Source organism: Zalophus californianus, chromosome 4, assembly GCF_009762305.2.
Source record: "Zalophus californianus isolate mZalCal1 chromosome 4, mZalCal1.pri.v2, whole genome shotgun sequence".
NCBI lineage: Eukaryota > Metazoa > Chordata > Mammalia > Carnivora > Otariidae > Zalophus > Zalophus californianus.
The window spans coordinates 66,624,672-66,641,642 of record NC_045598.1 but is presented as its reverse complement, the minus strand read 5'-3'; positions in this window follow the sequence as shown (position 1 = coordinate 66,641,642).

Below are 16,971 nucleotides of genomic sequence, written 5' to 3'. Positions count from 1 at the left end.
TGTCTAAGACTTCATAAATGCTTAATAATTGTTAACTGTTGATATTATCAATGCTTAAAAGAATAAACTTAAAGTAGATGAGATCAATGAAAACTTTGTTGTTTAAAACCTGCACTAATTTTAAACCTTTTTTAAAAAAATAGAATTATTAAATAAGTCAGCTTTCATTCCTTTTTTTTTTTTTTTGGACTGTCAAGAATGAGATTTCTTCACAAATGGTTACATTTGTCCCTGCAGTAGGTCAAACTAGGTTATTAAGACAAGCACATGCTGCATAGCTTCACTTTCTCACCACAGTGTTTCCTATGTATGTCAGTCTGCTGTTCAGATCAATGAGCTATTCTAAGTGGGTTTTTTTCTCTTTTTATCCATCTTCCCTTGTTTCAATGTCCTCAAGTTAATCAAAGAAATGCTTCTTCCTCTAAGTGCCTTGTTTAAAACATCTTGTTATGTCAAGCTAAGTAATGTCATTTATAACAGAAGAAGAGCATTGTTTGTCCAAAGAAAGCAAAATACCCTCTCGCAAACTGACAGGTATGGCTGTTTGCTGACTGGCCGAATTTAAATTGGCTTGTTTGGCACATACCTCCCTGACTGAGCCTTCTTTCTGTACTGAGAGCAGCTACTAACAAAACTTTTGCATATGCATGCCATTAAAGACTTGCTGCTGCACTTTATTTATGTTTCCTTTACATGTGTATATATTTTTCAGCTGCTGAAGTTTTTCTTTTTCTTTCTTTCTTTCTTTCTTTCTTTCTTTCTTTCTTTCTTTCTTTCTTTCTTTCTTTCTTTCTTCCTTCCTTCCTTCCTTCCTTCCTTCCTCCCTCCCTCCCTCCCTCCCTCCCTCCCTCCCTCCCTCCCTCCCTTTCTTTCTTTCTTTCTTTCTTTCTTTCTTTCTTTCTTTCTTTCTTTCTTTCTTTCTTTCTTTCTTTCTTTTTCTTTTTCTTTTTTCCTTAAGACCCAATCTGAACTGTTACATTCTCCAGAGAAGGTAAAGGCTGGATAAGTCCTTCATCTGCTTTCATACCTGTGAGAGGAAATTATTGTTGTACCACATGACTTTATAATCCTTCATCCTCCAGGATTTCCTGGTATATTAGGAAATTTGGGAAAAAGTTTACTTGAAGTCAGGTAGAATTTTTTTTTCCTTTTCTTCAATTAAATGATCTTAGAATGAGATTTTTCCCCCTCTTTTTCCACACTGGTAACAGTCTATTCCATCACATTGACTACAGAGCCCACGTGCTTAGTACACAATGCAGAGTAACTGCTCAGTCTCTAACAGAAATGAAGCCTCCCATGAAGACATTCAAAATTACTGGAGAAACAAAGCATATCCTATGTCAGAATGAAGGATACGATAGAAAATGAGGGTTAATAAAAATACATCTTAGAAATAGAAAATAAGATTAGAGGTGACATATTATTATCAGCCATGAGGGATTCTTTAGGCAGCCAGGAAAAACACACACACAGCTTTTTTGGCTTTGTCATCACACCAGACTTCCATTTACCAATGAATTCAGAAATAATTGTCACCTTAGGGCTCTATAGAATAGCATGAATTAGGGTTGGGTAGTTATAAACACTACAACTTACAGTTTGCATAACTTGTTGCTTAAAAGAAAGTGGAGATTCAAACAAATTCACATGAATTCTTCAGGCTATTAAAGTACAATTAAAAAAAAAAAAGCTTTCTAAGAACTCCACAATTAGTTTTCACCTCCACTATGTGAACCATATCACTGTTCAATTATCAAAATCTGGTCACCTACTTAGCTATATAAGTGCATAAATCTTTTTATATATCTTGTCATCCAATATAATCACATCAGCTCTATTTACTCAGAATAGAGAGCTCTTGATGTCTTAGGGTGATGACTCAACCACTAAGAAACAAGGAGAGAAGTTACAAATGCAGAGACACAGCAACTAACACACTTGATTGATTAGTTGATGGGGATAAATAAAAGATGGTTTTAAAGAGCTGTGGGGCAGGTATTTGTGGGATAAAGCTCAGAGATTTGTGGCTTCAGAGCTTTAAAGTGCTTTAAAGTGAAATTACTGGAGTGGCATTTGAGTTCATGCAATTTAACAGTTATTTAAAGGCTGTGGGAAACTATTAGCAAATATAAGTGATTGTTACTAAGGAAGATTCTGTACTAGCCCATGGTGTCTTCTGTTGTTCTAAGCTTCTCACATATTATGTAAATAGACAAAATTTGTTATTATGGTCAGCCACATTCTTTTTTTCTATAATACAAGCTACCTAGAATTTAAGCTTCTTATAATTTAAGCATCATAAGGGCAAAAACGTCTATTTTTGCTTCTTAACAAAAGAGAGCTTAGAACAATCCTTAAAATATATCAAGTGTTCAATAAATATACGTTGACTGAATGACAGTTTGTCTCTAGAAGAGCACATGGTATATATCTTTCCTCAGTCTGAGACTAGCAGCTTAAACATTGATCTCGCAGAAGGAGTTACCTGGTTCTTCTAACAATGAGATAGCAAACGGAAGTGTCTGTTCTCTTCTTCATTTCTGTTAGAGACTGAGCAGTTACTCTGCATTGTGTACTAAGCACGTGGGCTCTGTAGTCAAATTACTTGCATTCACATCTCAGCAGTTGTGTTACAGTGTCAGCATACAGAATTTCTCTCTGATACTCTTGGCATAGAAGGAAAAGAGACTGATGAGAGTATTTAACTCATAGAGTTACTAAGATGCATTTAAAATCTCTAAGAGAGGGGCACCTGGGTGGGTCAGTAAGTTAAGCGTCCGACTCTTGATCTCAGCTTGATCTCAGGGTCTCGAGTTCAAGCCCCATGATGGGCTCCATACTGGGCTTGGAGCCTACTTAGAAAAATAAAATAAAATGCCTAGAAGAGAATTTAGTACATAGTGAACACTCAAACTCTAATCAATCTTATTATTGCTGGTGCTAATGTGGAACATTTACAATATTTTTTTTTCTTATGATGGATATTCCCATTTAGGTAGGGTTACTGAACCGATTTTCTTTTCTTTTCTTTTTTTTTTAAAGATTTTATTTATTTATTTGATAAAGAAAGAGACAGCAGGAGAGGGAACACAAGCAGGGGGAGTGGGAGAGGGAGAAGCAGGCTTCCTCCTGAACAGAGAGCCCGATGTGGGGCTCGATCCCAGGACCCCGAGATCATGACCTGAGCCAAAGGCAGTCGCTTAACCAACTGAGCCACCCAGGCGCCCCAGATTACTGAATTGATTAAAGGCAAATTATTTTCTTGGCAATTGAGAATTATCTCATTGCTTTAACTTGATTGTACTTATGTTAACATAGCTTATTTACATCTCTGCAGTATTATTATAACTTGATTTTATATTGGTATTTTCCACTCTAGACCACTGCCTTTTTAGAATCAAGATCTTGCCTTATTTATCTCTGTATTCCTATGACTGATACATAGATGCTCATAAAGTTTGTTTTGACTGCTTGATAAATGAGGGAATAAATGTATCACTACAAGTATTTGGCTTCTGTTTATACAAATCATAGTTTTTCTGCTCTGGCATACACATTAGATTACTTGCTCTAAAAATAAATATTATAAAAAATAAAGAGTCAAAGAATTTTATACCTGCACTCTAATTTCTGAAGGCCAAATATTTAAAGGATGTAGGTTTGTGTATCTCTACTGGTATATCGAAACATTTTCTCACAAACATCTTTCAGCATTTGTAATTTCATCAAAAAACAACATTATAAAGAAAAAACAAACTTCTAAATTTTAAACATGAAAATTACTTGATGAAAAGAGAACAGTTCCATAAAAGGTATCTGGTAAAGAGGTTCTTTGTATTTGTTGACATTACAAATGTCTTTGTATTTGTTGACATATTACAGTTGACATTAGAAATTACTACTAGAAGTTATATGCAATTAAAAAGATAAAATTCCTAAGATCAATAACCCCTTAGTATTCAAGATATCCTGTCTCAGTAAACCTTTAGTGTGTGTCAAAGTATACCTGAAGTTTAGATCACTTAGTTGTCAATTACAAAATGTAAAGAATTCCTTTCTATATTATAAGAAAAAATATTTAACATTCTTGTATATTGTAAGAATGAACTTTGAACAGTAATTCTCTCCACTTTCTTCGTAATAGAATTGATTTCTGTACATTGAAAATCTCTGGGGTGCCTGGGTGGCTTTAGTCGGTTAAGTGTCCGATTCTTGATTTTGGGTCTGGTCATGATCTCAGGGTCATGATATCGAGCCCCCTGTCAGGCTCTGCGCTGAGCACAGAGCCTACTTAAGATTCCCTCTCTCCTTCTCCTTCTTCCCCTCCCCCCATTAAAAAAAAAAAGAAAGAAAGACAGTCTCATGTTTAGGTCACCCACAAAGTTATTGTTGATTCTATTGAAGAATTAGGTATGTAATTTCTTTGCAGAACAATATTTTTGAAATGTTGATGCACTTCAAGTCACAGAAAATGTCAAATGCTTTCAAAATTGTGAGAGGCAGATTCATGTTCAACAAAAATTTTCAGGAATTCAATCTTTAAGTGAAGCAGCAAAACTAAGATTTGATCCATTTTTTTTCTATCCTCTGTCATTACCTTCTCACCACCTATGACATTTTGACATATCTTTTCTATGATCTCAAGCACTTATATATCATTTCTCAATCATTCTTTGCTATACTCAGTAAAAGAAATATAATGACCTAATTCAATACTTTCAAAGAAAACAATACCTTGATTCAATTATATTCAGATTCTTGCTATTATTTTTGGTATTTTGTCATTTTAGAGTTGATTAAAATAAAATATGAAATCTTCAGGTACATTTTAACATTCTGATTAAAACAATGCATCTTGAACATTTTTTATTTCAAATTACAAAATCCATTGACTTTTGATTTATTCAAGTGTAAATGTAATTGTAGAGCAATTAAATTAATGGGTGCTATTCTCTCAGGTTTAGTAAATACTTTTTCTTTCTTGATAGCTGTATTTTAGGAGCAAAATGTATGCAAATTCTATATACTAAGTAGAACTGTAAAGAAATCTTCCTAATTTAAAATTTCAGTCTTATAGTGAGTTAATGTTTTGGCTTATGTAATGTCTGTCATTTTGTTATTATATGTTTTTAGAGTAAGGTTTTTTTTTTTGTATTTTCCATGAAAAATAATCTATGTCCTAATGTGTTACATTAAACTCAAATAAGTAAAACCTCTCATTCCAAAATAATTTTTGCACTGCATCATTTAAATTTGTGTTGTTCATTTGCTTTAATTTGGGGATAGTCTTGCAAGATGGCTCTTCTGTAATGTTATTAAATTGATTACAAAAAGATTAGTTCCTATCATTTGACTACCATATTCTAAGAAATTTTATTTAAAGCCATAATTAACATTTCTAACTTGAAAAGTTTCCCTTGTCAAAATCACTTATAAATAATTATTTTACATTAAAAACACACTCTTCAAAAATTGCATGAAGTTTTATTCATTTATTCAAAGTTCTTAAGCTCCGATGATTGTCCTAGCTAAAAATAGTGTAATCTTTATGATGTTCATCTTAGAGCTGATGGATGCCAGGATATGTATATGAAAATGTAAAATAATGTATTACACAAAGAGAAAGAACACAGTCTCCTGCAGAGATTAAGTGTCTTTAACACCAGGACTAGCTTGTCTTGTCTGCATTTGGAACAATAGATACTTCCAATCCAGCATGACATTTCGATGACAGTCTTTATCTTCCATTGTCAGTTAAAATATGGGGAAGAAGTTTCCTTGAAACTTCCAAACTACCAAAGTACCAGATATACTGCAATTCCCAGTTGTGCATTTGTTTGCAAGGCAGAACCGGAATCAGCTAGAATACTGAACTATTTAGTTATACAACAGTGACCTGAGAATTTCACAAATGTGAACTCACCCACTGTGTTCTTCCAACCAAATCCCCTCAACTATTGTCTAACATTTGGACAGTAAAGTTTTCCCATCTCTAAATAAAGAAACATTCTGAATAATTAATGTTTCATTTTAATATTATGCTTATCTAGTGTTTAAGAAATGATTTAAAATATTGTAACAAAAGTGGGTTTACTGAATACATTTAGAGTGACAGCTGGTAAAATTTTCAGGCTCTGAACACATATGCACATTTTAAGCTTTTTTTTTGTCAATATATTAAGAACATCTGATTTCAAACATAGTAGCGGTCATCAAAGGTATTTTAATCATTTAAAAAAAAGATATTATCTGAAGCAAAATTGATTTAGTAAAATCAATACTAAAATACTATTGTTTATATTTACTAATTTTTATTGAAAATATATATAATAATATTCGTTTAATTAAAGATATACAAGTGCCTGGGCGGTACAGTAGGTCGGTGTCTGACTCTTGGTTTTGTCTCAGGTTGTGATCTCAGGGTCATGAGATCAGCCCCACAGTCAGGCTCTGAGCACAGCACAGTCTGCTTGAGATTATCTCTCCCTCTCCCTCTCCCTCTGCTCCTCCTGCTCGTGCTCTCTCTCTCATCTCTAAAATAAATAAATATATTTTTATTTTTTTTATTTTTTTTTTTAAAGATTTTATTTATTTATTTGAGAGAGAGAATGAGAGATAGAGAGCACGAGAGGGAAGAGGGTCAGAGGGAGAAGCAGACTCCCCGCTGAGCAGGGAGCCCGATGTGGGACTCGATCCTGGGACTCCAGGATCATGACCTGAGCCGAAGGCAGTCGCTTAACCAACTGAGCCACCCAGGCGCCCAATAAATATATTTTTAAAGATTTTATTTATTTATTTGACAGAGAGAGCAAGAGAGCACAAGCAGGGGGAGCAGCAGAGGGAGAGAGAGAAGCAGGCTTCCCACTGAGCAGAGAGTCCGACAAGGGGCTCCATCCCAGGACCCTGGGATCATGACCTGAGCTGAAGGCAGACACTTAACCTACTGAGCCACCCTGGCACTCCTAAATAAATATTTTTTTTAAAAAATTAAGGGTACACATTTTATCATAACTCATGAACATAGTATAAACTAAAACATAATAATATGATAAATTGAATGAATGGTGAATTTTATATATAAAGATTCAAGGTCATAAATATATATTATAAACTATAAGCAATATTTCTGGCTTGTTTTAAATTAAAATAAGTCATTTAAAAACCACATGGATTTTGTTAGGAGCAGTTAGAAAATAGTCCAAGATAATGCAAGGAGTGTGATTTATTTGATTCTTCATCTTTGTTACTATTAAATCAAATTAGAAGAGTTATACAGGAGTGTATTAGAGTAATAGAGCTGAACAATGAGCACTTAGGTCATGTTATATCTTTGTTCCAAAAATAGCAAAAGATATTGGGCTATTTAATTAATATTCTCACCCTAGTGTTACTGCATTTTTATGTCCATGAAAATGTAAGATAAAATTTCAAACTATGTAGATTTATTTTGCTTTTCATTATATTCCTAAATATTTACTAAAACTATTTAAAGATCAGACCATGAATAGCATTGAATGCCAGAGTAAGTCATTTCTTAACTTATCTTTCTGCTTCTCACATAGATAATACCAATTGTACCTACTGTATGCCCACCACCATTTTGATATTATAACTTCTTGGAATACTCGATTACTTCCCTGTTACCTGCCGTGATGCATTCTTAAACTTATGGTTATATTTTTTTTCACACTTATTCATCCATCCTTTTGTTCACTCATTCAATAAAGCTCCTCTGAATATCTACTTACATGACAGGTGCTTGTGCTGAACTTCAATAGTGAACGAGGCACAGATTTTCCTTTTAGGAGTGAATCCTCAAAGGCTCAGAACTTTCCCTGCAACATGCAAGGTGAAAAAGTGTTCTTTATGCTGTAGAAATGCTGTGACCTTATAGTCTGTGAAATGTTTCTCACTGAGTTTAACTAGCGATCTGTGTTAACAAATATCTTTTCAATACATGCCTTATCTCTAAAACTAGATCACAAACACTGTGTCCATAATACTACAGTCAATGGGGCATTAGATTTATTTGGAGCTCAGTTGGTATTTGTGGAATGTTCTCTCTATCCAGATCTCCTTTCCTCCAGATATCTACTTTCTCTAATTTCTCACTTTATTTTGGATTCTGCAAAAGTATCACCTTATCAGAAGGGACTCTTAAAACTATGCTGTCTGATATAGTGCTTCCTACCTCATCACCCTTTATTTTCTTACCTTGTTTTATTTTACTTCACAGTGCATATCAACTACCTGGCATATGAGATGTTTGAGTTTTTCCTGCCTTCAAGCATAGTATAATGTAAATTCTATGAGAGCAAGGACTGCCTGTACAATTGTATTATATTTCCCACATCCATAGTGGCTGACATATGTTTGATGCTCGATATATTTGTTGAATTAATGAAAGAGTGGTTTATTATTTCCACTCAAAGGTATTATTGTATTTTTGTGTGGATTAAAAATAAGAAAAAATTATTCTAATTTATAGAGTAAACTATTTCTCTTAGATACAAGTTAATAGAGTAAAATATAAAACAATTGTTTCAAAATTCGAAACAAGATTTTCAAGTACAAGTAAATGTGGTATATATTGATTTGATCTTGAGAATATGAACTGCCTAGCTCTAACTTGAGCACTGACAACTTTTTATTCTGAGGATAGTGTGTATATTTTTAAATGCCAAGAGCAAATTTAACTATAGCCCTTGGGATGCAGAAAGTCTTAACTATGTTTACCTGCTATTTTTCTACTGTCCTTAGAAAAAAATAATCTGGCTTATACCCATACTTCATGATAACTGTTGTGTAAATTTTCTTATTGCATCATTATTCCTTCAATTTCCTTCCTTGTTCTCTCAAACATACATAGGTTTACAGCATGTATTATATATTCACAAGTATCTTATATGATGCATTTAAACATATAATGCAGACTGAACAGATGGCACATTTTACAGTTTCATTTAAGCTGTGAAATGATGGTTTTAGAATGTGAATACAAATTTTTTGATGCTAAATTCATAAGTTTAGACTTTTTTTCTAATATGTCATCAGATTTGGTCCATCATTAAGGGATAGTGACATAAGAATATTATCAATAGGATATGACTAAATTTAGATGGTTCTTTTTTTAAGATTTTATTTATTTATTTGAGAGAGTGAGAGAGAGAGAACATGAGCAGGGGGAAGGGCAGAGGAAGAAGGAGAGGCAGACTGCCTGCTGAGCAGGGAGCCCTGTGTGGGACTGGATCCCAGGACCCCGAGATCATGACCTGAGCCAAAGGCAGATGCTTAACCGACCGAGCCACCCAGGTGCCCCTTAGATAGTTCTAACAAAAATACTCCTGGCTAGATTTATTCTTAACAAGTTGATTGTAAGTCAACTAAAGAAAGAGAAAATTAAACAGTCAATTTTGGCAATTTAGTTAATTGGTAAATGTTATCCAAATCATTATATTTATCTTAGAGCAAAAACTTTACATGTGAATCTAGTCTGTCTACTGATTTTTTCCCTTCTATTAAAGTGCAGTTTCTCTTTCTGAATCTGAAGATCCTAAGCTGTGTTTTATTGTATCCCCTTTGTTTTCATTTTGTCACTTACTTCTGTAAGCATATATTGTGTGTGTGTGTGTGTGTGTGTGTGTGTGTGTGTGTGTGTGTTTCTCATCTTCAGGGCTAACTAGCAGCTGTTTATTGCTTTATATTATGGTTTTTCCTCTTTTCATTTTGGGGATCTTACTACTACATGCTATACTTTTTTGTTTGGTAGATTGTTTTTTATTGTTTTTTATTTTTATTTTATTTATTTATTTATTTATTTATTTATTTATTTATTATTTATTTTGACACTGCTAGTTAAGAGGTGTTTTTATTTTTGGGGTTTTTTTTGTTTGTTTTTTTAAGAGAGACAGAGCTATAAAGAGGGCGGAGGAGGGACAGAGGGAGAGGGAGAGAGAGAATCTTAAGCAGGCTCCATGCCCAGCATAGAGCCGGACACAGAACCTGATCTCACAACCCTGACATCATGACATGAGCTGAAATTAAGAGTCGATGCTTAACCGACTGAGCCACCCAGGCACCCCATGAGAAAGCTATTTTTGTAACTACTTTCCTCTCTGGCAGGTAATAAAAGCCTCTTTCTTTATAATGATCCTTGAGTCACCATTTTTTGTCCTGCATCGAAAATGACTTTTGTATAAAAAGTCTCTTAATATTTTGTTGTATTTATAGAAAAGACTTTTGTGTGATTGTTTTCTTACAGAATATTTTAAAACTATTTCTGTTCTTAGAAAAAAAAAAGAGAATCCAATCTTACAGAATTATATCTAAGTTAAATCTTAAAGTTATTTATTTACAAGATGATATAATTTATCTAAAATGTCTCTGTATTTGTATGGTGGGGGTAGGAGTGGTCCATAATTGTTTAGTTTGCCATGTTTATAAATCATTCTGTCTCTTTTTTAGTTCTACTTAATTCCACTCTCACATAAATACTTAGATTTCTTAGTTTTCCAGTCCACATTGTGAGATCATAAGAAATGGTCATAATAAAAGGTCCCAAGCCTGAGAGCCTTTATTCAAGAGAAAAGTTAGCAGGCGACAGATATCCGTTAAGTTACAGCAAATTTAACGGACTTTAGTAACATACCCACTGCTGCTTGCATGACTCATGCTGTAACTGTGCCTGTAAGCCTGGGCATGAGGGCTATAGGGAAACGCAGTTCCAGAAATATGACAGGATCCCATACAAAAGTGAGTGTACCCTGCCATTGGGGTCTCTTAGAATTCCATTTTAATTAGTTTCCATGAATTTTCCATTCCAGTATTCCAATAGTCCATGAATATTCCCATTCACTTGATTATTGCCTTGCTGCAAAACAACTTCTCAAAAGTCCAAATCTCATATGACATCCTCATACTTAAAAGCCAGCCAAAGATTTTCCATCATCTTCAAAGTCAAATTCCAAATCCTTTCCAAAACAAATAAAATCCTTTATAATCTGGACTTAGCCCACGTTTTGAGATTTCTTCTTCTCTACATTCATATTTCACTCTCTCCTTGAGCCATATTTAACTTCTCGAATTTTCTTTAGAAGGGACTGTTAGCTAGTTTCCATGACTAACATCATGATGCCCTTATTCCCTTGATTATCTTCACCCTCATTTCTTTAATCAGTGGGATATTAGTTAAAATTTGGGGCATAAAATCATGAGATAATATTTGATGATACCTCCTTCCCTATGGGTATATATATAGAGATATATTTATATAAATTTATTTATTTGAGAAAGAGAGAACATGAGTGGGGGGAGGGGCAGATGGAGAGGGAGAGAGAATCTCAAGCAGACATCTCTGTGAGCATGGAGCCTGAAGCTGGGCTTAATCCCACAACCCTGAGATCATGACCTGAGCCAAAATCACAAGTCGGATGCATAACCAACTGAGCACCCAAGTGCTCCTGAGTATTTAGGTGTCCATTAAGTGTGTTCCCATTACATAACTTTATTATTCTATATTGTAATATCGGTTTACTTGTTTTTCTCCAATTATACTTTGTGCTTCTTATTAGCAGGAATTATGTCTTAAGAATCTTTGTATATTCTACTACTAGAAATTGAACACACCTAATAAATATCTCTTAAGTATATTTATATAATATTTAAAAAATATAAATAAGCCAGACTGTAGATACTCCACCAAAGGAAATAAAGAGATAGCAAATATGTATATGAAAAGGTGTTCTACATCATATATCATCAGCAAAATGTAAGTTAAAACAATGAGCTACTCCATAACTATCAGAATGGACGAAAGCCAGAACACTGACAACACCAAAAGTTGGCAAGGATGTGGAATAACAAGAACTCTTACTCATTGCTATTGGAAATATAAAATGGTATAGTCACTTTGGAAGATAATTTGACAGTTTCTTATAAAACTAAACATACTCTTACCATATGACCCAGCAATCACTGGGTCACAAATACCAAACCTCGGTATTTTCCCAAAGGAGTTGAAAACTTATATCCATATAAAAACCTGCACATAGATTCTTATAGCAGCTCTATTAATAATGGTCAAACCTGTAGAAATACTATTAGGTATTTCTGAAAAGAAATGAGCTATCAAGCATGAAAGACATGGAGGATCTCAAATGAATATTACAAAGTGAAAGAAGCCAACCTGAAAATTCTACAAACTATATGATTCCAACAATATAACATTCTGGAAAAGGTACAACTATGGAGAGAGTAAAAAAAAAAAATCAGTGGTTGCTAGGAGTTAGAGATGAATAGGTTTTTTAGGGCATGAAATTACTCTATATAATGTTATAGTGGTAGATACATGCCCTTATACGTTTGTCCAAACCAATAGAATGTAGAACACCAAGACAGAAGGCAGGCAGGGAGGGAGGGAGAGAGAGAGAGGAAGAAAGGAAGAAAAAACGAAGGAAAGGAAAGGAAAGGAAAGGAAAGGAAAGGAAAGGAAAGGAAAGGAAAGGAAAGGAAAGGAAACACTACAAAGGTAGTGTAGTTATGGTTGATTTTATTAGTATTCTCAACTATTTATTCCTCCTTTCAACTACTAGTTTCTTGTTGCCATGTGATTACAGTGGTTCCTGTGGGCATTTTTCCAGAAATATCAGTCTTGGCCATCAGTTTGGATTTGGCCAATGAAATGTAAGTGAATTTTGCCAAAACTTTCCAGAGATGTCACAAAAAATAGGGGTGCCTGCGTGGCTCAGTCAGTTGAGTGTCTGCCTTTTCCTGAAGTCATGATCCCAAGGCCTGGGATTGAGTCCTGCATCAGGCTCCCTGTTCAGCAAGGAGTCTGCTTCTCCCTCTCCCTCTTCCTGCCACTCCCACGGCTTGTGCTTTCTCTCTCTCTGTCAAATAAATTTTTAAAAATCTTTAAAAATATATAAATAAATAAGTAAAATCTCAGATCAATATAATTTATAAATATAAAAATCTGAAATGAAATATTAGCAAGTAAAAATGAATTATCTTATAAAAAGCCACCGTAACTGAGTAACACAGATAAGCAAGAGTTTCAATATTATAAACATATTAAAAATAGAAAAATTTTAGGATCAGGAGACATACTGAAAAAAGAGACCATTGGGGTGCCTGGGTGGCACAGTCTATTAAATGGACTGACTTTTGGTTTTGGCTAACGTTGTGATCTCAGGGTCATGAGATCAAGACCAGCCTTGAGCTCCGCACTCACTGCGGCATCTGCTTGAGATTCTCTTTACCTCTCCCTCTGCCCCTCCTGCTTGTGTGCTCTCTTTCTCTAAAATAAATAATCTTAAAAAAAAAGAAAAAAGACACCATTTATAATAACAAAATAATGCAATGCTTAGGGATAACCTTAATGATAAATATGCAAAAGCTATATGAAAGAAACAGTAGAATAAGCAGACAAAAAGCAAAATCAGACCTATAAATACAAAGAACAAACTTATGTTTGCCAGAGTGAAGGGGGTTGGGAGATGGGCCAAATGGGTAAAGGGGAGTGGGAAATACAACTTTCCAGTTATGGAATGAATAAATCATGGGAACAAAAGGCACACCATAGGGAATGTAGTCAATGATATCATTATAGCATTTTATGGTGACAGATGGTAGCTAACACTTGTGGTGAGCACAGCATAATGTATAGAGAAGTTGAATCACTCTGTTATACACCTGAAACTAATCTAACATCACTATGTTGTACACCTGAAACTAATGTAACATTATGTGTCAGCTATACTCAAATAAAAAAATTCAGAAAAGAAACTATGAAATGTTATGGGTCACAAAATGAAAAACATCAATGGTAACAACAACCAACAAAACAAAACCCCCAAAATATGTGAAAAAAGAAAAAGCCTTACCATATTTTTGGATAAAGAAGACTCAGTATTATAAAGATGTTAATTATCTTAACGTAAATCTCTAAATGTAGCTTGATTTCAGTAAAATATCAACAATCTTTTTAAAAACAAACTACAAAACTATTCTTCAGTTCATTTAGGGAACGAAATGGCAAGCAAAAATACCCTGGAAAAGTCTAAATTAAAAAAGACTGATTTGATAGATCAAACCCCCTGCTCCCATATTAGAACATATCATATTGCATCTTTAACGAAACCCTGGGGTTTTCAGTTTGAACAGGCATACAGAAAAAATGGAAAAAAAATGAAAGGTCACTTAAGAGGCCAAATTAATATTAAAACTTAGTGCTTGATAAAGGTGGCATTTAAATCAGTATTGAAAATTATAAAGGAAAAATTCTCACAGGTAAAGGTAAACGTGTAGTAAAGATAATGGATCAATCACCTATATAGCTCATATGAAGGTTAAAAGACAGAAGTAGTAAAAATAGTTAGACCTGTAATAATTATTCAAGGCATATACAAAATAAGATGTAAAATATGACATAGAAATATAAGATATAAATGTGGGAAGTAAAAATTCAGTGCTTTTTAGAATGTTCTTAAACTTAAGTCACCACCAACTTAAAATAGACATCTACACACATAGAATGTTACATATGAACTCATGGTAACCACAAATGAGATGCCAATTTACAGATACAAAAAATAATAAAGAGAAAGAAATCCAAGAATAACACTAAGGAAAGTCACCAAATCACAAAGGAAGTGAGCAAGAGAAGAAGAAAGAAACAGAACTACAAAAACAACCAGAAAACAGTCAGCAAACTGGCAATTAGTACATATCTATCAATAATTACTTTAAATGTAAATGCACTATATGCTCCAATCAAAAATTGGATAAGAAAACAAGATCCATCTGTATGCTGCCTATAAAAGACTCACTTCAGATCTAATGATGCATACAGAATAAAAGTGAAGGGATAGAAAAATATATTACATGCAAAGGGGAATGGAAAGGAAACTGCAGTAGCAATACGTCTATCAGAAAAGAGTAAACTTTAAACAAAGACCGTAACAAGAGAGAAAGAAGATATTACATAATGATAAAGGGATGGATCCCACAAAATAATAGAAAACTTATAAATATGAACACACTCTTGTATGGGTTACTTATAGAATCTAATTTACAGGTAAAGATTTCTGAAAGGTGTGTGTGTGTGTGATGTGCATGTATGCATGAGTAGACTAAGAACTTTTAATGCAAAGGATAAACTATGTGATACTCTTATTCTATTTATACAATTAAAAAGATACATGAATGTAGTCACCTAACTGTATCCCAGTAGTCTCAACAGGTACATAGACACAAATGTGTATCACTATCATTTAATGCTGTGCTTCATAAATACCAAAATATTTTATTTAAAAATTAAAAAATCAAATAGAGACTAAAATGTTGTGGTTATGAGTTAAGAAAAACTAGCCTTTTTTTTTTTACAAAGTTATTATTTAAATTGGCAACACTGCAGAAGAAATGATTGGTTGGCTTTTTTTTTTTCCTTCTCGTATCAGTCTTCAAGTACAGCTAAATCTCTGTTAATATTCTGGATGAATATTCAGATGTAAATATGAATCAGAATAGATAAAATACGATGTTTTAAAATGTTTTCATCATGTGTCACCCTTTGTCCATGACCATTTTATGTCTCTTTTGAACTAAGAATATAGCTTTGTATTTAAGAGTACATTTTAAAAGTTTTCTCCTATCTAGTACAAATAAGTAGAGATAAATTATAAACCAGACTTTATGAGTAATGATCTCACCATATGCATAATAGGCACTTAGCTGATATTGAAGTTTCCTGTGCAATATATTAAGTCTTTATGTATTATATAAAGTCTATAATGAAGTATCAGAAAATACAGTTGTAAATAGAGGCTGGATAAATGTTTTCTGTTATAATTGTTCTAACATTATTATTAATGATTTCATAAGCACCCAATTCTTTCTCCCACCTGAACTGAGAAATGGGCAATTTTTCAAGGCCATAAAAATTTAGTATTGAATTATAACTGTACCCATTATCTTAAAACTGAACTTGTCCTTAGGGTACAATCATTCTGCCAATGACACAGATTTTTTTTTCCTTTGCTATTGTAAGTAATAGTATTTTTTACTTTTATAGTATAAGTTGCATAAGATTCTGATCAATTATTGAGCCTCCTAATTTATTCCTATCACCTTACTTATGTATTTTTCCTGTTTATTGTTTATCAGCTGTCTTTTGGTTTTCATTCTGAATTTGTTGTAATAAATAACCATTTTATAGGAGATATGGCTTAAAAGAAGAAAGCAAGCCTCTTTTCCCAGTATGTAGTATTAATAACTTGAAGTTATGTAGACTGGGAAGATATCCATCAATGGTGAGAAAAGTACAGCATCAAGATTAGAAACTATGAGAAAACAAATTTACCAATCTAACATGCATTCGATATTTTGCATTTTGTTGATACAATTTGAGGATAAAGTAAACTGAGAATGAAAAGTCCACCCTGTCTCTTCTTAATAGTTAAGAATTCTTTGGAAAGATTTTGAATTTCCAAGGCAGCAATCTTTCCCCAAATATTGGCATTCATACAGAAAACATTGCACATGAATATTTTATTGCTAAAGTTCAGTGAAAAGATAAACAAGTTGAATACTTTGTTTGAAAATGGAACAGGTGCTTCAACTGGCAATGATAGGCCAGCTTGTTTGAGAGCAACTGTCTCACTGACAACAACCGAAAAGACCAGACCAAATATTTAATATATCTATTTGAAATTATCAGAAAGCTACCAAGGATTCAAAGACTTGCGAAGCCAACTTTCTGAATAAAACAGAAGATAAAAGTGTTGACTCTGATTTTTAAAACTTTATTTTTTCTCTTGAGGTGTTTGTCAATTCAAAGGTGGAGTGTAAGAAACTAAGAATCTGAGCAGAAGCCAAGAGTGGCAAGCAGAGAAGCTGGCAGAAGTCTAAGACGCCTCCTAGTGCTGAGGGGACAAACATGGGAGTTCAGGGCCTCCGCAGGTGGCAGAA